Source organism: Felis catus, chromosome F2 (assembly GCF_018350175.1).
Source record: "Felis catus isolate Fca126 chromosome F2, F.catus_Fca126_mat1.0, whole genome shotgun sequence".
In the NCBI taxonomy this organism is placed as follows: Eukaryota; Metazoa; Chordata; class Mammalia; order Carnivora; family Felidae; genus Felis; species Felis catus.
In genome coordinates this window covers 70,381,201-70,404,761 of record NC_058385.1, presented here as the reverse complement: position 1 = coordinate 70,404,761, position 23,561 = coordinate 70,381,201, and the positions used below count along the sequence as shown (strand labels likewise).

The 23,561-nt window shown below is 51.2% G+C and overlaps 1 protein-coding gene across 33 annotated transcripts in view; it reads right to left on the bottom strand.

Moving 5' to 3' along the window:
* The window catches only part of LOC102900020, a 369,137-nt gene that overhangs the window by 87,525 nt on the left and 258,051 nt on the right, over positions 1-23,561 (bottom strand). For 17 of the 33 annotated variants that reach the window (XM_045049709.1, XM_045049715.1, XM_045049714.1 and 14 more), the window contains 5 exons: positions 20,066-21,026; positions 8,826-9,201; positions 7,569-8,358; positions 7,320-7,356; positions 4,854-6,189 (listed from right to left, as the gene is read on the bottom strand). The gene's annotated coding sequence lies outside the window, so the exon portion shown is untranslated. Of the gene's footprint in view, positions 1-4,853; positions 6,190-7,319; positions 7,357-7,568; positions 8,359-8,825; positions 9,202-19,743; positions 21,027-23,561 lie in introns of all 33 variants that reach the window. The other 16 variants (XM_045049728.1, XM_045049734.1, XM_045049729.1 and 13 more) reach the window with 14 other exon arrangements.

The following is a 23,561-nucleotide window of genomic DNA, read 5'->3' as shown; positions in this document are numbered from 1 at the left end:
CATGTTTTTGCTACGGAGATATCTGTAAGATGGGGTCAGAAAAATACACACCTCTCAGGGTGGTCAAGGGAACCATTAAATGAAATATGAATGCGGTGTACTTAGCACAATGCTTGGTCCCTCTTAGGTGCTCATTAAATGCTAGCTTATATAGATATAGACACAGACACAGTCACTGACACAGACTCAGATACAGCCACAGACACGGACACACTTCCCATCGCATCCAGGGTCGGGACCCTGCGAGACTGTGAGTGTCAGACCCTGACCGGATCTGGGACACCCTGCATCATAATGAGGCATGGCCTAGAGGCCTCATCTCCGTTTTGCGCTCCGATGCTTACAAAGTACGTTCTCGTCTGTTTTTCCCCATGTGATCCCCGCAAGTCCATGAAGTGTAAGGTCCCACAGTTTGGTTTTCTGCTGTTGCTGTTTTGTTTGTTTTTATTGCTGTATGGTCGACACACAGCGTTCCCTTGACTTCAGGTGTACAACATAGTGATTCAATAGCTCTAGAAGTTCTGCCCAGCTCACCACAGTGCGGCTACCCTCTGTCAGCATACGAGGCTATTATACCACTGACTGTATTCCTTACGCTATACTTGTTATTCCCGTAACTTAGTCATTCCATAACCGGAAGCCTGTGTCTCCGGCCCCCCTTCACCCATTTTGCCCATCCCCCCCCACCCCTCCCCTCTGGCAGCACTCTGTATTTAGGGGTCTGTTTCTGCTTTGTTTGTTCGGTCATTTCTTTTGTTTTGTAGATGCCACGTATAAGTGAAATCGTATGGTATCTCTCTTTCTCTGTCCGGCCTATTTCACTCCGCATAATGCCCTCTAGGTCCCACCATGTCGTCACAAACGCAAGGTCCCACAGTTTAGAAGTGGCAAAGCCAATCTCCAATGCCGACTTCACCTGAGGCCTTTGGGCTTCAAATCCTGTGCCCTTTCTCCAATGAAGTTCTACCTGAAGCGCAGTTCTGGTCACATTCTTTGATTTCTCTCTCTCTCTCTCCGTCTGCAAGAATTACTTCAAAGGGATATTTGAAAAATAGAGATACTCAGCGACCTTACTTTTCATTCAGAGCACGCATCCTTCTTTCCACTCTCAGGCATGTCCAACCCAGAAAGTGACTGGCTTTGGGTAGCTTCGGTCCCTGTTCTGGGCTCTGTATGCCCTGGCACAGAAGGCTGGGCCTGCTTCCCATTGTAACAAGGTTGCACTAATTAGCTGCATTTGATTTTGCATATGGAGAGCAGATGCAAATGAATGCAAAGCAGTATGCAAATTAGCAGCATCCTGGCTCTCCAAAAGTAGGCTCCTGCAATACTGATGTCATGACAATGTATATTAATAGCCCATCTCACTAAGGCGTGCTATTTTTTCAAAAGGAGCAGGCATCCAGGTTCTTTTTTTCTGGAATAATAGTGACTTTATATTGAATTCCAAGTTTATGATCCTTGACAAGAAGTCTGTTAGCCATCATGCTACGTTCACAATAGAAGATTCTGGTAGACAATGCCTACAAAGGACAGGCTTGGTGACAGAGCACTATTGATTGTGGTTCAGAGACCTGCTGTTCGGGGAAGAAACTTCGCTTGAGTCTCAGTCTCCTCAGCTATGAAATGGGGTTAACCAACCCTACTACAGAGCTGTTGGTGAGGTAACATTTAAAGCTACCTGACATATGATAGGTACTCAGTAACTGTTCATTCCCTTCTCTGTACTCACTCCCTTGGAAGTATAAATTGGCAAATAAAAGAGGTAGAAGGGGGCGCCTGGGTGGCTCAGTCAGTTGAGCGTCCGACTCTTGATTTCGGCTCATGCCATAACCCCAGGGTTGTGGGATTGAGCCCCACATCAGGCTCTGCACTGAGCGTTGAGCCTACTTAAGATTCTCTCTCCTCTGGCCCTCTCCCCTGCTCGTGCTCTCTCTAAAAATAAAAAATAAAAAATAATTAAAAAAAAAAAAAAGATGTAGAGGGGGCTCACCTCCTAACCTGTGTTTGCTTTGAATCGCTTGCCATTTCAGTTAACGTATCTCCTCTAGTACAAAGCGGTGTCACAGCTCATTTTTAACAAAGAACTGTGTGACCTCTTAGCGTCCACCACACGTGAGTAGATGATTCTGTCCTACCCCCCAAAGTACCACCTGCTGGAAAGTAGCAGCTATTCTTACAAAATTGCTTTTATTATCCTCACTTCCCCAAGCTGGTGAGTTCCTCGACTTTCAAGATTTAGTTCAAGTCCCCGGTATCCTGGAAGCCTTTCACGGAGCCCCCGAGAGACTAAGGGCTCCCTTCTGTGCTCCCAGATGCCCTATGGCCCCGTCCATGGCTGTGTTCTCTTACTGAAGCTTCTTGGCTTATCTTCCTTTCTAAATACACTAGATGTTTCTCAAGGACAGGGACAGGAATCATCTTTGTGTCCTTAGCCCATGGAACACGGCCTGGCACAGAGAAGGTGCTCAGTATGTGTGGGACGCAGGGAGGGAAGGAAGGGGGTAAGGGAGGGAGGAAGGATAAAGGAAAGAAGCACCATCACATATTTAGCCGGAACCGAGCACACACATACTTGCAGTTACCAACAACAAAACCCGGATTAAAATCAGACAAATTCTGGAAATGTGCGAACACCTGAGCTTCAGTCCCTGACACCGAATCCCCCCTCAGAGCAGAACTAAGCCACGAGGACACACATCTGCTCCCAGGTGGAGACCTCACCCCCCGGGCGGGCGGCACAAGGAGAGAGGGGCCTCTGTTTAGGGCACCACATCTCCCAGGCCAGCCCCATCCGCTCAGAGCTGAGCATCGGGCTATTTTGACCGTATGTGGAGGACTCATATCGTTACTGGGGCCTCCGGACCTGATGCAAAATAAACGGGTGGCTGTTGTTCACACTGCCTGCCCCCACCCTTGGAGAGGGCGCACATGCACGTACACACGCACGTGCGTGCACACGCACACACACACAGCCACTTGCACACACCGGCACGCTCACGTGCGGGAAGACCCGCCTTCACCCTACACAAACACACTTAGGGCACACATTCAGAGCTACTCACAGGCCACAGACACACACTCTGACACTAGCTCGCTCTTCCTCTTTTGTTCTAAACACCCAGACCCAGACCCCGGCACACCAAAACTCCACAGACCCAAAGCAGGAAGGCAGCCCCACCGGCTCGGCCTGCCCGTGCCACGGCAAGGCCTCCCCTCTGCTCTGGCCTCTTGGGGGTCTCCTCCAAGGACCCTCCCATCCTCCGTGAAGGAGGTTAATAAATAAACTTCAGGATCCAAAGTCAAGGGTGCCAGCTGCTGACCTGCAGAACCCACAGGAAGGGTTCTCCCATCGTTTTCTCAGGATAACTCTTGGGACAGTTATTCTCACGTTCCAAGGAAGGAAACAGAGAAGTGAAGTGAACCGCCTGAGGCCACACAGATCTGTGGCCACAGGACCGGAACGGGGACCAGGCCACAGCCGCCACGGGCCCAGGCTCGCTTCGCCACTCGGAGCTCTTTTCGGAACAAGCTCTTAGGAAGACAACAGTCCAAAGACCTAGGGTGTAAACTTCTCAGGCCCCGGAGGATTCTAAGAACCACTCCGCAGGGGCAGGAGGGAGGACCGAGCCTTACCCCTCCCTGGAATGAGACCCAGGCTGTGCCTCTGCCCCGCTGCTGACAGAAAGCTGGCCGGGAGGAGGGAAAAGCAAAAGACACTGGAGTAAATGAAGAAGAAGGAGATCGGAAAGCGAGAAAGAGAGGAGGAAGGGAGGACAGTCAAGCGGGCTTTCACCTCAGAGGGAAGAGGGGCTTCTCCATGGAAACAAGCGTGCCTGTTTGTCTTAAGATGGCACGAAAGAGGAAAATTGTAAATCACTTTCCACCCAGGAGGCAGCGATGATTGCCCTGGCTTTGACGGCTGAATTTGAAAAACATGCCTATCCGTCACCCCAGGTGCTGTTTTTAAAAAGGCAGGCCTCACACACCCTATTTTACCGTAAACATTCCTTTTACACCAATAACATCCAGGGATCCTTTCATGGCCTCTCCCGTCTTCAAGTGCGCGAAGGAAAGGAGGGAGAAGGGGAGGGAGGGGTGGAGGCACAGGGGGAGGCCCTGACAGACAGAGAGATCTGGGCAAAACTTATTCACCTGCCGTGACACCAGGAAGGGTCTGTCACCCAGACGAAGAGGCTGGGGGTGGACAGACCTAAGCGTGAAACTCAGCAGCCACGGGCCAAGCAACGGGGCCCCGGAAAGCGCCTCGGCCTCCTCCCTCTTCTCCTCTCCACGCCCTCCTGGGTGCGCGCAGACCCAACTTCGATACGGCATCGGCGGAAGGGCAGGGTGGCGGGGCCGGTGCCTGGCGGGCCTGCATAAAACTCCTCTGCTTCCTTCTCACGTGGAGCATGTACAGAAACACGCATACGAAAACGCTCACTGCCCCGCGTCAGGTAGAAATCCCTCCTTCCCCAGAGGCAAAAGTCTATCCGGAGTTGGCGGCCTCGCGTTGCCTTAAATGTTCTCACAGTCTGCTGTTCAGCAACAACATATGTCCCCGCGAGTCTCCGTCTGCCCCCAGCCCCACCCGGATCCATTTTCGGTGCCAAGGAGGCCGGCCTCGTCGATGGCATCACCCAAGCCCCCTTGCCTTCTGCTTTCTGGTTGGGTTCAGCCAGCAGGAGGGCCTGGCAGGAGACTGGAGGGAGGAGGAGAGGGAGATTGGGGTATCTCTTCCCCTATTCTATCCCTGCCCTGCTTCTGGGGCTCCAGGGTTCTGCCAGGCGCCTCCCTGTGCGGCCACAGCCCCCCACGGGCTCCCATGACATCGCTGCTTCGGCAACTCTTACCTTGCCACTGTACTTCAACGCCCGAGCTCCTCTTCCGGGTTCCTTGACCCTTCTAAGTCGATTATATCCTCCCAACGAAACACGCCAAAACTTAATAGTTGAAAATATTAACCAGTGTTTTGTTCCTAACCCTGTGGGTTGGTAATCTGAGCTGGACTCAGCTAGGAAGCTCGGCTCGGAGCAGTTCTGGCTGCCCTCCTCATATATCGGTAGCCCGCTCGTGGTCAGCTAGGGGCTGGCTGGGCCCCAGGCAGCCTCACTCACGCATCTGGCGGTCAGCGCTGGCTGGCGGTTGGGTCTTTCTGTCCACAAGGCCTCTGGCAGGTTGGTGCAGGCCCCTTTGTATAATGTCAGCGCATTTCAAAAGTGTGAACGGAGGGGCGCCTGGGTGGCTCAGTCGGCGAAGCATCCGACTTCGGCTCAAGTCGCGGTCTCGAGGTTCGTGGGTTTGAGCCCCGCGTCAGGCTCCACGCCGACAGCACAGAGCCTGCTTCTGATGCTCTGTCTCCCTCTCTCTCCCCCTCCCCTGCTTTCTCTCTGTCTCTCAAAAAATAAATAAAACACTTTTTAAAAAGGTGTGAAGGGAGAAAACTTCAGGCCCGGTGTAACCTACCTGAAGTCACTCTTGTCACAGTCTCTCATCAAGACAAGTCACAAAACCAGCCCAGATGAATGGGGATGGAAAAACAGATTCCACCGCGGGACGGAAGGAGCGATGTGGGAATCTGTGGCCATGAAACAGTCCGCCACACCTACCACCCCTGGAAAAGGTGCCTTCCTTTCCTTCTTTCCAGAGTTCCAAGTTCGCCTTTCGTTTCCTACTGGGACCCTGACTGGCACAATATGTGACATTATTTGTGACATCGTCCGATATCTACCTTTTTGAGACGGCTTTGATGCTTAAGACTGTTTCTGAGATTCATCTGTACGTAGCACAGGCCGCTCGAATCCACTTATTTATAGTTCGTTTACGCTCTTTGTAGGAGTTCATTTCATCCATTCTCCTGTGGACGTACACTTGGCTTAGCAGTTTTGCGCTCTTACAAATGCTGCATTTCTCCTTTGCACATGAGAGTTCTCTGGGGAGTATAATTAGGAGTAAAGTTGCTGTAGTGTGATATTGCCAAATGAGTCTCCAAAGCCAATATGGTTTTTAATGGAACAAATAGAATCTGAGAGCTGAACAAAGATGAAAACCTGGGTTCACCTTACATTATGCAATTAGCTGTGTGTTGAAAAACTGCTGCAGTGTCTCGTCGGAATGAGCCTCCCACCCAACATAAGAATCCTTTCAATGGTGTTCCCAGGAGATGCTCAAACGATCCTTGCTTGAACTCTTGGAAACATACAGGGGAAGCTTGTTACTTTAACTGTGATTCCCTCTGCACAGCAAGAATAATTATGGAAAAAGAATATTCCTTTCGGGGCGCCTGGGTGGCTCAGTCAGTTAAGCGTCTGACTCTTTGGTTTCAGCTCAGGTCATGAACTCATGATGCATGAGTTCAAGCCCCGTGTCGGGCTCCATGCTGACAGGGCAGAGCCTGCTTGGGATTCTGTCTCTCCTCCTCTCTCTGCTCCTCCCACACACACACACTCTCTCTCAAAATAAATAAATAAACTGGAACACCTGGGTGGCTCAGTCAGTTAAGCGTCCGACTTTGGCACAGGTCATGATCTCACAGTTCATGAGTTCGAGCCCTGCGTAGGGCTCTGTGCTGACAGCTCAGAGCCTGGAGCCTGCTTCGGATTCTGTGTCCCCCTCTCTCTCTGCCCTTCCCCACTCATTCTCTCTCCCCCCCCCAAAAAAAAAACATAAAAATAAATAATAAATAAATAAACTTAAAAAAAATTATATTCCTTTTCTCTTGCAGTGAGGCTGAAGGCCGGGGTACACGGCCAAAGGAAGAAGGAGCAAGAGACCATGAAGGTAGCAGAGAATCTGGGATAGACCACGGAGGAACCCACATGCCCTGGCCAGGAGTGTGCACTTTATCCTGAAACAATGTAGGGAGTCACTGAAGGAAGATGGGCAGAACTGTCTTATTCTTTTTAATTAAAAAAATTTTTTTTAATGTATTTATTTATTTTGAGAGAGAAAGAGAGAGAGAGAGCACAAGTGGGGCAGGAACAGAAAGAGAGGGAGAGAACGAATCCCAAGCAGGCCCTGCACTGTCAGCGTAGAGCCCGGTGCAGGGCTCGAACTCACAAACCCCGAGATCCTGACCTGAGCTGAAGTCAAGAGTTGGATGCTTAACCGACTGAGCCACCCAGGCGCCCCAGTTCAGATTTGATTTTTAAAAAGTCATTCTCTCTGCAGTGTCTACACTGGAGGCAACGGGACTGAAGGGGAAACTGTTACCATGACTCCCAAGTGTCACCAATGGCGAGGTTATAGCAACAGACAAAGGAACTTGCTCTAAGTGGTGGAGGCTGAAACCTGGCATGAAACTTCCATGCGGCACTCACCCGGCCTGCTAGCCTCCTTGAACATTTGCTTCTTTATCTGTAAAACAAGAATAATAATAGGACCTATTTTGAAGAGTTGGTATGAAGGTAAAAATGAGAGCTTACACCCAAAGAGCTTAGTGCCTGGCTCACAGCGTATGTTCAATAAACGTTAGCTATTCTTATCGTTCAGGAATCATTGACAAGACTTGGTGACGAGAGTCGCCAGGGTAGACGACATTGCTAAGAAGGAGAGATCCCCAAACGCACCTTTTCTCATGAAAGTCCGAGCTGAGTGTCTCTGACTGGCAGACAGCTCTCCTCACATGGCGATTTAGGTCCCCGCGTGGCTCCACTGTCACCATCAGGCCCGGGGGTCAGATCGTGACTGACAGGATCCCTGCGTGGTTCATCACAGGGGCCCCCAGTTATCCCGGGACCCAACACACCCCATCCAGTTCCCAGCCCCTTATCCTCGGGTCGCATGTCTCCTCAGCAGCAGATTGTGGTGGCAATTATAGCCGTGTGCCTCTGTTTATCCTCTGAGTTGTTCTGTAGAAACAAATGTCTATGACGAACAAACAAAACACCAGACCAAATAACCTTGCTGTTCTCTTCACCCAGCCTGGGGGGTGAGGGGGGTGCGGGGCGGGGCGGGGAAGAGGCCCATCTACTTACTAAGAGCCTTGCACCTGGGCATGGCACAGCACGCCTGTCCCCACTCCATTGGTGAGAACCAGTCACATGGCCACACCTAGCCCCAAGGGATGCTAGGAAATGTAGTCACCGGCTGCTCAGCCACTTCTGTCTCCACCCGACTTCCTGGGTCTCAGCACTGTCGGCTGCTACCGCAGGCTGGAAAAGTCTTCGTTGTGGGGGGTGTCTTGAGCACAGCAGGATGTTGGGTAGCATCCCTGGCTTCTACGAGCCAGACACTAGTCACACATGCGTACACACACAGGTCATGACAGCCAAACACCGTCTCCAGGCATCGCCAAATATCTTGGGTGGGGCGGGTGGGGGTGTGTGGCAAAAGTGCCCCTGGATAAGAACCACTGCTCTACAAAGGAAGAGGAGAAGAGATGGGGGGGGGGGCAGTTGGCCAAGTCTGCAGGAGAGAAAACTCAAGCTAATAGCTTAGCTTGATTTTGGTCTCCACTAGAATGTGAGCTCCCTGAAGGCAGGGGTCTTGTCTATTTTGTTCACTGCAGAAATCCCGCCCCCCCCCCCACACCCACTCGTCTGCACCTGGAGCAGGGCCCGAACTAGCAGGCGTTCCGTACCAATGTGCACTGTGGATGGGAGCAGCTTCACCATCCAAACATACCTTGAATGCTTTCCAAGAGCCCAGTGCTGTGCTTATAAAGGACGCCCTCTCTCCTTGTGTCAGGAAATATTAATAATAATGAGAATAATAATTTTAAAAGGCCAGATGCAATGGAAGAAGGAAATCCCATGGGGTCTTCCCACCCCCGCCCCGCCTCGGGAGAGGCTGAGAATCTGGAAATAAGAAAAGAGAGTCCAGACCAGGCTACCGCTCCATTGCTGCCGAGTTCATCCTCCCGAGAGGCTGCCCGATGTCCGAGCTTTCCAGGTCCCCCTGCTCTGCCTGTTGCCAAGTCACTGCATTCTCTGACAGAAGACCCGATGATGCCAGAGGCAGCCACCCGCAATCTTTCGTCCGTTAAGTGAGGCTCTGTGGGGTTTCAAGTCTCCCCTTCACTTCGGAGGCCCCGTTCCTTCTTTGAGGCGCCTCCCCTCCTCCTAGCTCTGACATCTCTGTCAACATCGCAGGGCGAAAGATGCAATGACATTATGGTTGCCGCAGATTAATCTAATGGCTGTATTGATTTCCCGGTCACATCTGCTCCAAAAGAGCCGCAGAGAATCAGCCCCTCAGGGTCTGGAAAGATAAAAGAAGAGACACGTAAGTGGGCCTTTTTTTTTTTTTTTCCTTTCGAGAAATAATAACTACAAACAAATTAGTGTTTGAGTCCATGTTACAGGAGACCACGAAATACAAGCACAGTGGCCGAGGCATGTAATGTGTGATGCAGAAGAAACTGATTGCCAAAGTAGCCTGAAAAAAACCCCTGCAAGTGATTCAGGCAGGGCCATTAAAGCGGCAGTCAGATTGTACAGGTAATGAAAAGATACCAGCGATGTGAAATTAAGATCTCTGAGCCACGATTCCCTTACCTGTAACAGGGACCGGGGATATCTATTCTGCAGGATTATTGTGAAGAATAAAGGAGTCAAATGAGAAAACATCATGCAAAATCTCTGTCACATATTGAAATATCAATGAATACTATTTTTGTTTCACAGGAGTCAAGAAAAGTGAACACCCAGGATCTATGCGTGGTTTTAGGTAGGACAATTGATGAGAAGAAGTTAACGTTAGGACAATGTCAGAACAACCTTTCATAAATAGTATTAGGGGGAAAAATGTCTATAAAATCATTTGCAGTTCCTCCCTGACATAAACAGGCAACAGCCCATGTGTCCCCCTAAGGGGGTCTCATGGGATGGATGCCAGATTGAGCCTTTCCATATCCCAACATTGGCAGTAAGACCACTCCCAGCACACAAAGTGCTATCCTAGCGTGCCCCAGAGCAAGCAAACTTCCCACCCTGCCACCTCCAAGGAGCCAAAGAGCCCAGCGATTACAGGAGGTGAGGTAGAAAGGAGACAGATTCAGTTCTAGACCCACCTTGCAAAGCAAGACCAGATGTCAGCGGCCAAAGAAATCAGATTCATGAAAGAAGGCCTGAGGGACTGCTTTGGCCAAAGGTTGCCATCCACAGCATTGGCTTAGTGCGACAATCATTTTGACTCCAATTCTTCATCTCTAAGGTGTTGGCCAATGGGGAAGGGCCTCTTCCTTTCTCCCTCCCTCCCCCGCTTCTTCCCTTCCTCTCCTTTTCTTTCCCTTCCTCCCTGATTTCCAGGCACTGGGGTTCCAGGACACCATGAGATATACACTCTGGACTGGGTCAGCAGATACGGCAGTTGAGAAGTCTTTGGTGACTCTTGGAACGGTCCAAGGAACACGGGTGCAAATGGCATCCTCTTGCACTTTTCAGAAGACGGCCCCACTGGTCACCTTTAACTTTGGTCAAACAGGACCAGGGAAAGCTTTCTGGTTCAGAAAGTGGCAAACATCCAGCTATGCTGATTAAAAGTGGCTCTCCCCCAATCGCAACCTCTAGGCGCTAGGAATGCAGGGTGATTTGGTTTCATGTAAGAGAATAGAGTCCTAGGTGAGCACTTACAATATCCTAGGCACTGGGGACAGATTCAGAGATGCGTGGCATTCAAGTATTCATTCAGTAATATTGATCAAGCTCCTACTATGTGGCAGCCATATTAGGACCTGGGTTCAAGGAAGTAAATCCAGTGGGGAAAAGGACATTTTTTTCTGCTTTCAAGTTATTCAGAGAGCTACAGAAGAATTAATAACTTAAAAACAGGAGTTGTAAATCCAGTAGGAATGGCAAGGAAGGGCTGACTGAAATGAGTCTACAGGGTGAGCAGTTGTGATTCAGCAAAAACTTTGTGAATGAATGAATGAATGAATGAATGAATGAATGAATGACTAGGTATGAATGAATGAACATGTCAAAGATAGGGACCTCCAGGAGGAAGAATCATCCAGCACAAAAGCACGGGTGCACGCGAGACCATCAAAATCGTCAGCAAATAAGAACAGCAGGTGTGTGAGAAGGTTGCAAAGAGTAATGATGATGACAGAAAGATAACTGGCATTTCTTGAGTGTTTTCCAGGTACTTGACACTGTTTGAAGGGCCTCTGGCGCATTCTTTCATTGACTAGGCATTAGACTATTAGCCCCACTGCACACATGGGAACACTGAGGTACAGTGAAGCTAACAAATTGCCCGGAGTCACACAACCCACAGGTGGTGGAGCTGGGACTCAAACCAGTGCCAGAGTCGTCACTCTTCACCTCTGGATCTTGGGGAGGGCTTTGCGCGTCACAGGGGGGTTTCTAGATTCAGTCTTGCGGGTGATGAAGAAGCCCATAAAGGATGCCACACTGCCCTTCCCCTCGAACATCTCACGTTCTACAAGGAAAGCTGGGTATGGCAGAGGCCTTTGGAGTCTACAGACGCCGTGGCAGGTGCTGCACTGTGGGCACAGACGGGGAGGTGTGTGTATGCCTCTGCTCCGGAATGAGGGCAAGTTGAGCACTCACTGGACTGATGGAAGAACGCTTCATGGAGCTTCATTTGAGTTGAGTCTGGAGGGAAGGCAGGGAGCTCAGACAGATGTCACAGTATGTACAAAGGCACGACAGCTGGAAATTGCAGATGTTTGGGGCAGTTGCACTCGGAGCGTTCCGGAGCAGTGGGGACAGGGTGGCAGGAGCGTTCTTCACTTGGACGGAGCCTGTCTGAAGCCCTGGGTCAAGGGTTCAGGCACTGAAGGCGCAGTGGCCAAGGGGGCTCCAAATACTGAAGATGGCCGCCGTGCATCGATTCTTTAAGATGGTAGCAGTGAAACTCATGCAAGAAACCCTGGAAAACATGCTGGGAGCTTTCAACGCACTGGACAGCTGTTCCGCTGAGCACCTGGCCCTCTACGAGGGTGAAGGCGAATGGCCGCAGAATGGGCCGACGGACCCAAGAAATGTCTCTTTCCGCTTTTGTTTTCTCAATTTTTATGGGGAAAAAAATCCCTTGACACTGGCTAATATGAGAAAGTGCAGCAAAAGCACCTGAACCAGGGAGAAGGCAAGAGATGAAGGGGGAAAGCATCTGAGACCAAGGACCAGCCTCGCCCTGACCAGCAGCCTGTTAGGCATACCGCCTCTTTTTCCTGGGAAGACTACATTTCCCAGCCGACCCTGCGGTTGTTTCGGGCCACGTGACTGAGTTTGGGCCAATGGAGCGTGAGCCAAAGGCAGGAAAGCCACTTCCAGGCCTGGCCCTTTAAGACATCCCACATGACCCTCTGCCCTCTTTCCCCTTCCAAGGTGACCTTGGGGGAACCACATGTTCCAGTCAGTGCAAGAACAGGAGAGCCAGCTCAGTCTGGTAGGACTGTGACTTGAGCAAGAAATGTATTTCATTTGTTAATCCGCTAACACTTCAGGGGTTCCCTCGTGGCTGCAACCATGATTCTCCAGTGGTTCTAAAGCATGGGCCACAGACCTGCAGTCAGCTTCCTCGAAGAACTTGTTTGAGACACAAATTCTCCAGCCCCATCCTAGACCTACCAGTGAGAAACTGTGCATGGGCCCAGAGATTCAGGTGATGGTGATGAGGCCAAAATAAGGACCAGTAGCTCACTCTCATATGCTACTGTGTGGCCTTCATTTCTGAGCCTCAGTTACCCCTTCTGTTCCATGGGAACAGAACCCTTGCGGGTTCAAATGATACCACATAATGGGATGTATATAAAGAATCCAGCTCAGTAGCCCACACATGGTCAATGCACACTGTTCTCTCTCTTCCTTTCTGCCTGGAGCCAGGGCCTTGGGAGGGCCAGAGAAATAGAAGGGAGGATTCCCGCCTTCTGGGGGACCCTCCAAGATGCCCCCCCCCCCGATCCTGCCTTCCAGGGCTCAAGCCCTGTGTAATTCTCTTCAGTGTGTGTGGGCTGGACATAGTGACTCTGTCTAACGAACACAATACACTACAGCCCTGCCCCCTTGGAGGTTCAAGGGAAGAAGTCTTTCTTCCTTGGAGCATCTCGTGACTCCAGACATTCCCCAGATTGTGGCTACACTGCTCCAGCCTCTGCCTCTGTCTTCACATGGCCTTCCCTTCTCCCTTGTCTTCCCCTCTTCTGTCTCTTGTGAGGATGCTCGTCATTGGGTTTAGGACTACCCAGGTGACCCAGGATGATCTCAAGATCCTTCACGTAATTACATCTGCAAACATCCTTTTTACACATGAGCCCACACTCATAGATCCTGGGATGTGGACATGTCTTTTTGGAAGTCACCATTCAACCCACGACACGGCCCAACGACACAGATGTTGTTCAACATCATATTCCCCTGACGAGACACCTAATGGAGTGCTTGACCAAAAGTCGAAATTTGGCACAATTTTGTTGAACAGAAAGGCATCAGAGCATGGCATCTGAGTGACTGGGCTTTAGAATTAGCTACACCTCAACCACTTACAAACGATGTGACGTTAGGCAAATCATTTAACCTCTCTGAACCTCGGTTTCCTCCTGTGGACGGTTTAATTATACCTATCTCATGAGACTATTGTGAGCACGAAGCCAGGAAGTGCAAAGCAGCTCCACGTGGCACCTACTAGGGATACGACATGCAGACACGGTACCTGGCACGTCGGGGGCCCTCGGCGAGGGCCCGCCACTCTGACTAGCTTGTTGATGATTGTAGCTGCTCTGGTTTCTGCTCTCACAAAACCTCCCAGACACTTGCTCTGACTGCCACAGGGGCCCCTTCCCCTTCTCGGGGTCCCTGGGGCACCCAGGAGCCCTTCTTTGAGACAGCTGTGGACAAGAATCCCAGCCCTGCCCACCCCCCCACGGGCCTCCTCCCTCCCCACTGCCTGGCTCACCTCCTCTAGGGACGCGTCCCAGAGCAGGGCTGGCAGCAAGCCTGCCTGGGCCCCTCATTGTTATTCCTGGCACGAGCTAACCCTGCCAGCATCCTCAGAGGCCCATAAAATTGCCCACAGTTTGTCTTTCATCAGAGCAGCTCAAAGCCCCGTGGCATCCTCCAGAGGAGACAGTGCCCCAACTGGGTTCTGGGAGCCGGCTACTTCCCAGGATGGTCTGGTATGTGCGAAGCAGAGGGAGCGAGTGTGAACTGAAATAACCCAGCCGGGCACTGGCTTGAGGACGGCACGCTTCCAGGCTGCCAGGGAGATACAAGGATTTGTGTGTAGAGGAGAGACGCTTTCTGGGCTCTTCTGGATGTCAGTGCCCTGAGTCACACACGAGTGGGTCTGCATCCCCACTCTGCTACTGGGTATAGCTGTGTAACTCTGGGCATCTCGCTTAACCTCTCTGTGCGTCAGTCTCTGCCTCTCTAAAACAAAGCGGAGGTAATAACATCCACTTCACAGGGGTCCGGGAGGATTCAGAGGATCATGCAGGCAGAGACGGCAGCTCATGTATCACAGAGGACTTGTATCCAGAACATGTTGAGAACTCCCGCGTGTCGATAAGACAAGCAGACTCCCTCCCCAAGTACAAAAACAGCTCAAACAGACCCTTCACAAAAGGAGATATACACAGTAAGTTCATAACGAGGTGCTCGATGCAACTGAGTCATCGGTAAAATGCAAATGACAACAACGAGATACCATTTCCACCCACCAACCAGGGCGGCCAAAGCAAAAAAGACTGTCAATACCAAGTGTCGGTGAATGTATGAACAACTGGAACTCTCAGGCACTCATGGGCGGGAGTACAGTAATGATACAGCCCCTTGGAAAAACAGTTTGGCAGCTGCTTAGAAAACTAAAAATACACTTAACATATGACCCAACAATTCCACTCCTAGGTATTTCCCCAAGACACATGTCTACACACAGCCATGTACGTGAAAGCTCATAGCAGGCTTCCTCATAATCACCCCAAACTGAAAACAACCCAAATGGCCATCGATAGATGAAGGCATACACAGAGTTTGTGTGTATCCAGACAACGGGACAGTGGCCAGCAATAGAAAGGAACAGCTATGGGCCTACCCAGGTGAATATCATAAGCACTCCACGAGTGAAGGAAGTCAGACATGAAAGAGAAGAACTTCCTTCAAAAATTCTAGAACTGAGAAATGAACCTGCAGCATCCGTGGTGACAGAAATCAGAACAGTGGTTGTCTTCATGTGAGGGTGGTAGGAGACCGAGCGGAAGAAGCTCGAGGACATTTCTGGAAGGATGGACATATCCTATATTTGTATTTGGGAGTAATGGGTGGGTACTTGGGGGGACAGATGGGTACGTGAGTCTATACATTTGTCAAAACTCACCAAACTCGGCACTTAAGACCTTTGCATTGTGTTGTATGTAAGTTATATCTCAATAGAAAAGAGAGGAGGGACACCTGGCTGGCTCAGTTGGTAGAGCATGAGACTCTTGATCTTGAGGTCGTGAGTTCAAGCCCCACATTGGGCCTAGAGCTTACTTGACAGGAGAGGAAAGAAAAGGAGAGGAGAATAGAGGGGAGGAGAGGAGAGGAGAGGAGAAGAGAAGAGAGGAGGGGAGGGGAGGGGACAGGAGGGGAGGGGAAAGGAGGGGAGAGGGGAGGGGAGAGAAGGGGAGAGGGGAGGGGAAAGGGGAGGGGAGAGGAGGAGAGGAGAGGAGAGGGGAGGGAGAAGGGGAGGGGAGGGGGAAGGGGAGGGGAGGGGGAAAGGGAGGGGAGGGGGAAGGAGAGGAGAGGAGAGGAGAGGAGAGGAGAGGAGAGAAAAAAGAAACGATTGAAAGGATTATATATATAGAATGCTCAGCAAGGGGGCCAAGCTTATAGACAGAAGTCAGTAAATGTCAGCTACTATCAGAAAATGGCAAAACACAAGTAAAAAGCATATACGTGACCACATGTTGGGAGTCCAGAGTGCTATCTGGATTCTGACCCAAACCAGTCTTGTCCCCTCTCAAGGACATGACAAAACTCACCCAAAGGAACCCTAGGCCAAGTCTTTTACGCCCTGGCCCCACTCTTCCTATTCTCCTGTAAACAGAGAAGCAGGAGAGATGTGTCTGATGTATCTGCTGGGGGAATGTGCTGTTGGGGCCGCGGAGCTGGGCAGGGGGTGGTGGAGTGGGGGGGGGGGGGGCCCGGGGGTGGTAACTTTGGGGAGCGGTGAGAACAGGCACACGAAGAATGAAGATGCACGGATGCCTCAGTGGGTCCATAGTGTGAACTGCCGCATCCAGCGTTTCAAAGATGCCCAAAGCAGCCGTGCCAAGGAGACCGGCCTGGCTGCCGGGGCGGCAGGCTCTCAGAGACAGGACAGCTTCCAACGAAAGGGAACTGGCTGGGGCCCCACTGTCCCCGTACTGCTATGTAATCCCAGGCCACCTTGCCTCCTTCCTGAGCTTCCCTGGAGGGCTCCTCCTGCATCCCTCACTCTTTCTGGAAAGTTCCATCTGCAGAATGTGCTGTGGCTGGCAAGAAGACATTGCTCCCAGCAAGGCACCTTGTCCATTCCACTTCATCCGAGGCCCCTCGCCGGACGCGGATCTGCAGCGGTACCTGGGCTCAGCCTGGGGTGCCGCTTACTCGGCTCCGGGGAGCCCCGTCTGTCACATGGGGCCCAGGCCAAACGAGGGGCTCCCCTACCCCGTGGCTCTGAGGTTCCTGCGGCGTGGCTGTCAGCCTCCCACCTTCTCCCGCCATGGCCTGGGTCCCCTCCCCAAAGTCACAGGGACAGCAGCGGACCGATGCCAAGACCTACGGGCGGGGCCTCCCTGGTGGCGCACTGCCCGGCTCCCGCGGTCCACCCTTCATTCCTCCGTGGCCGGCCCAGCCTCGGCAGCCTCAGAGATGCTGCGTTTGCATAAAGTGATTGCCCACGGTGCCTCTTCAAGAGAACACTTTGCGTCTGAAGATTATAGCAACAGAAGAAGGAAAAAGTAAGATTTCCCTATCATCCGCTACCAAACAGGGCTGCTGGTTGGAAAATGGCCCACATTTGGGGTGCAAATCATGCGAAGACCTTAGGAGCCTCTGGGGAAGGCATCTTTGTGGAAAGGAGTAAAAGTACCACCGTCTGGGTTCTCATCAAAAGACTTTGTTTCTACCGGTGAATCAAGAGCCAGAGCCAACAGCACTGAATTGCTGAACTCAGAGTAAGCATTTGGCGGGGGGGGGTTGTTGAAGGGGAAGAGAACCACCATTTCATGTCTGCCTATGACGTGCTAGGTGCCCAGGGCTGGCTACGTAATCAGCAAGGCCCATCCAGTGCAAAGTGAAAACGCAGGGTCTCTTGTTCCAACTGGAAGAAGCAAAGCTTTTTACTTTATTCTGCAACCTCTATCTTGATCTGTTGTGAACTGTTTGTTTGCTATTTAAAATTTTTTTTTTTTAAATTTATTTATCCTGAGAGAGAGAGCACGAAAGCCGGGTAGGGGCAGAGAGAGAACCCCAAGCAGGCTCCGCACTGTCAGCACAGAGCCCAATGCTGGGCTCAAACTCATGAACCATGAGAACATGACCTGAGCCGAAATCAAGAGCTGGACGCTCAACAAACTGAGCCCCCCAGGTGCTCCTGTTTGCTGTTTAATGTCAAGTTCGGGAACGCTTTTGGGGTGCGTGCAGCCCCTCACAGATGCCCACAGCCCCGTCCCACCACCTGCCCCTTCGCATGCCTGGACCCCAGTCCCCAGCAGGAGCAGAGGGTAGGTGCCAGAGGTGGCAAGGGAAGGGAGGGGACAGCCAGGAACCCATCCGAGGAGGCAAGAAGGTGATAGGAGGCAGGACTTTACGTCCCAAGCACAAATTCAGATACAATTATTCAGAATTTCAAGATGGCTATGGCAGACCATTCAACTCACTCGGAGAACCTACCCCCCCCCCACATTTCTGCCAGTCAGAATAGCTGAAGGCTATGACCCTGCTAGCCAGCATGGGGTCAGGGCCTTGGCAAAGTTACTCACCTTCCCCGTTTATAAAATGAGGATAGGAAGAGCACTCCTACATCAGGCTCATTTGAGAATCAGATGACCTAATAACGATGGCCAAGTCTGAGATAACACTCGCCATGTGCCCCCCACTATTTCATGTGCTTTACAAATATGAACGCTTTCAACCCTCATAACAAGCCAGTAGATGGGTTTGCACTTTACAAAAGAAAAACCCGAGGGCGCCTGGGTGGCTCAGTCAGTTAAGCGTCCGACTCTTAATTTGGGGTCAGATCATGATCCCATAGCTTGTGAGTTCAAGTCCTGCAGTGGGCTCTGTGCTGACAGTACAAAGCCTGCTTGGGATTCTCTCTCTCTCTCCCTCTCTCTCTCTCTGACCCTCCCCAAGCTCGCTCACTCTTGCTCTCTCTCAAAATAAATAAGTAAGCTTAAAAAAAAAAAAAAAAATTAAGGCACAGAGAAGTAAAGCAACTTGCGCATACCCACACAGCTGGTAAGGGGGTAAGTGTCATGGCCAAGATTTGAGCACATCTGCCGAGCTCCAGAGTCTGCCTCTGGGCCAACGCCACACAGCTCGGCCCCTAGAAAGCCGTGGACGCTGGTTCTGGCTTCGTTTTGGGTCATCCTCACAATGAGCCAATGAGGTAGGTTTTAGAGGAGAACAGGGAGGTGAAGAAACCTGTCCCAGCAGGACTGGCTCCAGGAAAGAAGAGGATGTGAACTGCAGGAGTGGGGAGAGATGGGGAAGGGGGGCCTCTGACAGCAGGGACCTGCATGGATGACTAGACCATGGGCTCCAGGAAGAAGTGGAAGGTTTGATTTGGAGGGGCATGGGAGAATGGTGGCTGCAGCCCCAGGGTGCTAACGTCCTAGGTTATCAGGGCAGGACAGCTGCTCAAAGATCACTGAATCTGAGTTTTAATTTTATGGTTGGGGAAACCGAGGCTGGAGGAGAGAAATGGCCAGTCTAATGCCCAGAGTCAGAAGTAGAGTGCTGGGAGCAGATGACCTCCCAGCCAGAGTGCTTGGAAGGTCAATGGAGCGTCCTGAGCGCCTATCAAGGGTCCCAGGTCCATAAACCCCTCCCAACAGGCTCCTGGATGACCCTTGATACCACAGTCCCAGGCACAGCCGAATCCTTATAAAATAAAACTCCTTGCTATCAATAACGCAATTTCTGACTAGGGTCGCTTTCATCGTTTGTAAATTTAGAGGAAAAAACACAAACCCCACTAGCTCAGAAGTCAGACAGACCCAGGTTTGAAAAGGGCTCTACCGCTTACTGACTGTGTGATCTTAGGCAAATTACTTAACCTTTCTGAGTTTCAGTTACCTCATCAGTAAAATAGCTCTGAAGTGAGATCATTTCATGGCAAACATAGATTTCTGGAACAGATTACATGGAGAGGAAAGGAGGCTACAGACTGTAAAACTTCCCTGCTGTGCACAGCCGGCACATTGTAGGTGCTCAATAAAGGCCATTCTGAATTCACTAGAGGCCAAACCTCCAAGTTCATGGGCCAGACGAGTCTCGGAAGAGATGTCAATTCTAGAACCACCTAAAAGCACCTACCGGACATCTCCATCTAAAGCCCAAGAAGGGAAAATACCACAGGATTTGGAGAGGTCCGAAACAGGGCTCAGAGACAAGACTGGGAGGTCCCCGTGATGGGCGGCTGGGAGGGAGGTTGAGGAGGAGGGTAAGTGCGAAAGAACTTGTATTTTTGGAGGTGTTTCTTCTATTTAAGGTGTTGCTAACCCCCTGGTAAAACTCATTTTTGATTCTTGGCAGGAAAACACATTCAGGCTAAGCAGTGAGAACAGACCCTGGCTGGGAAAGTACTCACCGACTCTCAAGTCTCTCTTGTTTTACTGCAACTGACTTGGGTTGAACAACTCGATTTGAATAATTGCACTTTGAGGATTTCTAGGGGAAGTACCCAGGGTCATCTTCTGACTGGAGATTCTATGACACGAACTAATTCTGTAAGTCCGGAAGATTCCCCTGGACTGCAATGCATGCGTCCTACAAATACTTTATTGCCCAGCCAGTGTGTGCAGATGCTGTGTTAGAGACTGAGGACACGCGGTGAGCAATATGGACACGGCAGAGGGCTTATGAGCACCAGGGGAAGCTTGCAAAACAGAATCACACACGGTAATAAGCACCTGGTGGAAGAATGGTAAAATGTGCCCCGGGTGGGTAACTCAACAAAGAGGTGACACTGAGGAGGAGACTGAAGGGTGGAGGAGAGTTGTGGGTCTTCTGGGGTGGCCAAAGCTCCAGACTGGGAGGCTTAAAACCATAGAACTTTATTCTGTCGCAGTTCCGGAGGATGAAGGTCTTGAATCGAGGTGTCCATAGGGCCATGCTCACTCTGACACCTGAAAGGCAAGGTCCTTCCTGGCCTCCTCTAGCCTTTGTGGTGGGCCAGCAACCTTACACACCACATGGCTTGCAGAAGCGTCCCCACCCCTGTCTGCCCCTGCCTTCACACGGCCTTCTCCCCGTCTGTCCATCTCTCTTACAAAGACACCATGACTGGATTGGAGGCCATCTTGATCCAGAATGACTTCATCTAAACTAGATTATGTCCGCACAGACCCTATTTCCAAATAAGGTCACACTCACAGTTGCTGTGGGTCAGGACTCCAATATGTCTTCCTGGAGGACCCAGTTCTATGCAGTACAGAAAACAGCACAGGTAGGTGAGGAGTCAGCAAAGCCACGAGCTGGAGATGAGCTGGAGGGGCAGGAGATGGCCCCTTGGGGGACACAAAGAAGCCACTGTGAAGAGGGGAAAGTGGGTCCAGGAGACGGAGAGAAACCGTGGGGACTTCGCCAGCTCTTCATGCTCTGAGATGGGCACGCCTCTTCCAGCTCATGCGCAAGTGGGCGTCGAAGACCTTGACATACAGGAAGGGAATCACGGCCCCTGCATCTCCATTGTCTGAGGTACCACACCGGTGACTGGCAGGCCACCCTGGGGAACTAAGAGTGAGGCAGAAACTTCCTGGCAATGATGTGCTCTCCACTCTGGAAAACCAGAGGCGAAAAGTGCCCCGTTGACTGTACATCACGGCTTGAGTGCATCTTGGCAGGCAGCCAGGGAAGCCAGAAAGTGTCCTCCTTTGCAAAAAACATGGCACCTCGGTTATATATATAAAATATATTTTGGTCTTTGAGAGATATATATACACACATGAACTTTTTATATATATCTTGATATACATGCTATGTCTATATATGATATACATGCTTGAAACTTTCAGCCATATATAAATATGTAAAACACATATATTTTATCATATATATTTACGTATATATGTATGTGTGTGTATATATATATGTATATATACATGTATATATATATGTGTGTGTATATATATATATATATATATATATATGTATACATATGTAAAACCAAAAGGCTTTTGCTTGAAATAGAGGTTTATTTTCTGTGCCGGCTGTCTTTGGTCTAAGGTCATTCATTCATTCCACAAATATTTACAGACTGCTACCATGTCACAGGTGGGGTTCTCAGCGGGGGCTAAGACAGAAATCCCTGCCCCCCTGGAATTGAATCTCCAGCGAGATAAGGGGCACTAATGGATCAACTCACACAATCGTGAGGCAGGGTACAAGGTGCCAAGAACAACGGAGAAAAATAAAGGCAGGAAAGAGAAGAATGAGAGTTGCAGAGTGGTGGGGGGGGGGGGGGCGGGGTACGACGGTGAATGTGAAATAGTGGCCAGGGGAGGCCTGGCTGAGGTGGTAAGGCCAGAACAAAGGCCCGGAAGAGCTAAGGGAGTGAGCGGTGATGAGGGAGTCCAGCAAGAGCAAGCTGTTGAGCGGAGCTCGAGTGTCTGCGAGAGGGCAGGGGCAGGATGGCAGGTGGGATGAACAGGACAGAAGGAACGAGGGCATGGTCAGGGTAGCGGGGCTGGTTCACATGGACCTCCCAGACCATTGCAAGGCCCGTGGCTTTTACTCTGAACAGGATGGGAAGCCTGCGGGGGGGTTTGGAGCAGAAAGGTCATGTGCCCCGGCTTGATTTCCAAGGGTGACTCTGGCTGTTGCTGTGAGAACAGATTGTGGAGGGGCAAAGGGCAGACGCAGAGACCCGTCAAGGGCTGTCGTACTAATGCAGGCAAGAAATGATGGTGGTTGGGACCCAGGTAGGGGCTTTGGGGTGGTGAGAGGGCATGATATTCTGGGTATGGTTTGCTGATGGTCTGGACAGGATAGGTGAGTGACGGGGAGACCAAGGTTAACGGACTCCAAGGCTGAGCGACTGAAGAGTTGGCGTTGTCATTAACAAGGATGGAGAAGACCACAGAAAGGTGGATACGAAGCCAGGGGAATCGGAAGTCTGAGACGCTGGCGAGATTCTCCAGTCTGGAGAGAGTCTGCCTCTTCAGCCTCAGAAGGAGAAACACAGGATGTTGGTCGGGCCCTTGAGAGGCCTCTCCTGTCAGCCTTGACCTAGGGGCCTCCCGTACATCCTCAATTGCAGAGCGTTCTTGAGAGCACCCTTCCCAGGATGACCCGGGAAGAGCTCACAATTCAGCATCCCCCGGGGGAGTCATTCTCACACTCAGCACCTACTAAGTGCCAGGAGCATGTGATCTATGAATAAGACCCTACCACGTACTTACCACCATCACCATCTGAAAAAAAGAGGAATGTAAGGGACAGAGCACTAAGTAACCTGTCCATGGTCACACTAGAAGATGGCCTCTGTCTTCACTCTGCACACAGTGATTTCCAGCCAAGGTGGAGGGACTACTACCGGAAGGGCGGGTTTTGTCAAAGCCGGGCTGGTGCTGTGGGGAGGAGACCGGCGGGGGGGGGATTTGAGAAGCTCTCTGTTCCTCTTGGCAGCTGTCTTTCCATTCTTACCCCTCCTGTGCCCCTGCGCTTGGACTGTTGATCGCAAGGCACCACTCCACCTGCACAGCCCTGAAGTGCAATGTTTCCCCTGGGTTGCAACACCACCTCTGGGCTGTCCTCCATGTTACTCTGAACCCTGGGGCTTCTCCCCTTTCTCCCAGGAGGGGAGGATCTCAGCCGCAGTCCTTGGGCTACAAAGGGTCCAGGCCCGGTACCAGGAGTTAACTGCACCTCCCACGTGTGCACTCTTGACCCGAGGCCACGGATCCAGTTCCTCATGGGAGGGACAAGATGGGTGGAAGGAAGCAGAGACAAGAGGGCACAGGGATGTCCCAGGAAGAGAGACTCGGTGGGAACAACTTCAGGCCCAGCTCATGGAAAAGCATCAGGACTCAGGGAGCAGGACAGAATAGGGTTCCAGGCCACTGTGTGGGGCAGACAGAGGCAGCACAGCCTTGTCAGCCCCACAGGAGATGAACTGTCTTGGGGGGTGGCCGGGAGGGGAGAGGAGGCGGGGGTACCAAACACCTGGTCACTGACTGTGGGTCAGAGGAAGACAGAAACTCATGCTGGCAGAGGGCGGTGTTTTCTGAAGTTCATCTCTGCGACAAGGGGTCCGGAATGGGACAGAGTATGGGCGAGTCCTAAAGCTTGTGCTAGGCAGTGTCCAGAAGAAAAATGGCACCATGATTAAAAAATCTGCCTGTCTGGGTTTGAATCCTGGCTCTGCCACTTATTTAGATTCTCAGGCAAGTGAATTAACCTCTTACG